A 3,256-nucleotide genomic window follows, 5' to 3' on the forward strand; every position below is an offset into this window, starting at 1 on the left:
TCCCTCCCAGCCGGTCCATGTTTCGGCGCGGTTCGGCGGAGGGGTTAAGACGGCTGAAAAACACGTCGGAGGACCGGCTCGGATTTCAAAACGCCTTGGACATTACGGTGACTGGGATTGTGGAAATTGGGAGGAATTGGGAAGGAAATGTCCACCAACCGGGCACCCAGTACCGGTGGTTTCCCATTGCGACCAGGGGAAGTTGTGGTGTAAGTGATTTTTCCCGTAGTTGCGGATTATCACCCGTCGATAAAAGACGTGACACCGCCCCAAGATGTTCAAGCAGCGAACCCTCGGTCATGTGATGTACGGAGACGCCAAGGTGCAAGGGACTCGACGGCGTCACTTCCGAGCTTTCGACGAGTATTGGATTCGGCCATATGTCACTGAATCCAGGCTGTCCTTATTATTAATAATGGACAGGCCGGATTCGCATTCAGCGGACCATCTACGGTACGAAACCTCAGCGGCGGTTGGGATGAGTTCGCGAAAGACTCAGTGACCCTTGGAAGACACGTTCACAGTCTGGGACAGGGCGCGGACCGTTAAAGATACTCATGCGACGGTGCAGACGACGCTTGGCATTCAAGAAGATCCATTATGGATCATTGTTCACTTGATATTTGTATATTTGATTAGGACTTCTTTTTAGGAATAGACCCGAAAGGATAAGCATCCAACTTGTCATATGGAGGTCTGCTGTACGACTATTTGCGAGCCAAGAAGAGCGAGAATCGGCTGCAGATGGCGCAAGTGGCGGACGAAGACTAGCGTGACTGGATCACTCGTGAACTACCCACAGGGCGATGCAGCCTGTGGTAACAGACGAAAAAACGTTACTGCAACAACAAATTGTATATGCATTTGAAGAACAACATGAACATGATTACGCTGTGGAAGTGGATTAAGAAAAAGAAAACATGAATGCCGGCCGAGGAGCGACCACTGAAAACGAAACCTCGCGGGACCCCTCAACAGTTAGCTGAGATGCTAGAGAACGTCGTGGAACATGCATCGAGGATTCAAAGCGATTCCAATTTCCTGGCGGCGGTGGCCAAGAGTGCCAACGAAGTTGAGTCACTACTCTCCTTCTCCTCTTCATCAGAACCGTGATCCTCGGCAGCTGGAGCTGCATCCGGACCTTGCGAATCCTCGGCACCAGCTTCAACAGGAGCATCAGCCAGAGCGGGACGTGGCGTAACCGATGGCGAGTCAAACAACGAGCGCCAGGTCGGAATAACTTCAGTAGAATCCAGAGACGGGTCGACGAGCTCGCTTTGGTACGCATTCACGAAACGCGTACCACGAGGATTGAAGATCTCCGGATTACACTGGCACGGAAAGTACGTAGTGTTGTAAGGGTGCTGATGCGGCGCGTTCATCCATCCAGTACGCCAGGGCTGACGAGAATCGAGAGCCGGAACCTCAGAAAGCCAGTCGGAAGTCCGAGGTGCAAACGGCAAGTTATCGATCGGGTACCATGGCTTCGACGGCTCCAATAGCAACTCAGGACGAATGAACGGCGCGTCGGAGGTACCAGAGGAAACCGAGTCACGACTCCACGCCATGTACTGTTCACCGTACTTGTTACGAATACGATCGGCACGACGGTCGCGCTCACGGAAGAGCTTCTTCAACAGATCTCTCAGTTCCTTCAAGCGCTCCTTGTCGTGGCCAACCTTGTTAGCTTCTTCAACAAGACCTCGCTCAATACCAGCCAACGGAAGCCCGTGGAGACGCTCCCACAACGCGAACCCGAGGTCACCTTGCTTACCGCCGTCACCCCGAAGGTTCGCCCAGATCATCTTGAGAGGAGTCTCAATCGGAGCACGCTTCGAGATGGGGACGCTTGGATTAAAACCGACGGTGTCGAAGAGACACGCTTGAAGAGGGTAAAGCTTCCGGAGTTGCTGGTACGGATGATCAGGATGCGAATAGGCAAAGTACGCTTGGAGACCCTCCAACGTCGTACGGACGGTCACCTCATCAGTTGGTTCGGGGAGGGTCATGCTTAAGCGTCGCTCGAAACACTTCTTGGCACCTGCGTCAGGAAACTCCATGTCCAAGTACGGAAGAACCCACGGTGGCAAGGTGGACGAAGCCGGCATCGTAGGGCGAACACCACGCAACACTTGGTGAGGCAGCGGCTCAACCGACGGTGCACCACCACGACGCGGCACCGAAGTGTAGGTGACCGTGATCGTGCGCCCAGGTCCAGCATCGAGAGTCCAAGAAGACGGACGAGGAGACACCGGAACAGGAGGTGAAGATGGTGGTGCTTGGTGACTTGCCGGTGACGAAGGAGGCGGACCGCCGACTATGATTGGAGAAGTAACTATCGGCGAAGGATTTGGCCGAGGTGGAGTCGGAGGCCGAGCTGGGCCAAGATTGCTCCAGTTGCCGTCGGAATCTTCGACATCTTCGTCATCGAGTGTGCTTGAATGATCGGTAGGTGGCGGAACATCACCGCCACCACTGGGGGCATCACGAGAAATCATCCACCGAAAGTTCATCGTCATCCACGTCATCTCCACGGCCATCATCAACACCTCCATCGTCATCAATCTCCATCGAAAGGTCGGGCGAAGAAACGCTAGGCACGGCAGCTGTCGGAACAGTCGGAACCGGCTTTGAAGACACGGAGGCTTGTGGAGCAGCTTCAACAGGGGCAGGCCCTGCTGTAGAAACCACTCCCGAGACTTCAACTGTCTTGGACGTCGCAACAGACGACGAAGCAGACTTGCCTTGTGGGACAGTGTGGTCCGATTCTTCATCTTCATCACTTGAGCCGAACATGAGCCGAAATTGTTCGGCCTCACGCAGGACTTCTTCAGCGGCACGTATGTCTGCTGGAGAAGGAGAGATTGTTGAAGCTGGTGGCTTGGCCACATCGGGAGGACCCTGAGGCGGGGGCGAAGGTGCGTCAGGAAGACCGGGAACATCGTCGTGATCCCCAGGTTCCAGTTCTTTACCCGAAGCCTCGGTGGCAGTTTCTTGAACCGATGGGACACTGCTTGGACCAGCACCCACCATGTCCACGTCACTCTGGTCGCCGCTGAGATCGACCACGACGGGAGTGGAAGAAGACGCTGGTGTAGGAGGTGGCGACCATGAGCTTGGAGAAGATGGTACAAACTTGGACCGAGTCTTCATATGACGTCGGGGTGACTTGGCGGGAGAGCGAGGACGAGGCTTCTTGTGCTTCTTCTGGGCCGCTTGCTTCCACGCTTCGGACCGAATAGCGATCTACGAGCCG

This window comes from Phytophthora infestans, genomic scaffold (genome assembly GCF_000142945.1).
Source record: "Phytophthora infestans T30-4 supercont1.54 genomic scaffold, whole genome shotgun sequence".
Taxonomy (NCBI): domain Eukaryota; phylum Oomycota; class Peronosporomycetes; order Peronosporales; family Peronosporaceae; genus Phytophthora; species Phytophthora infestans.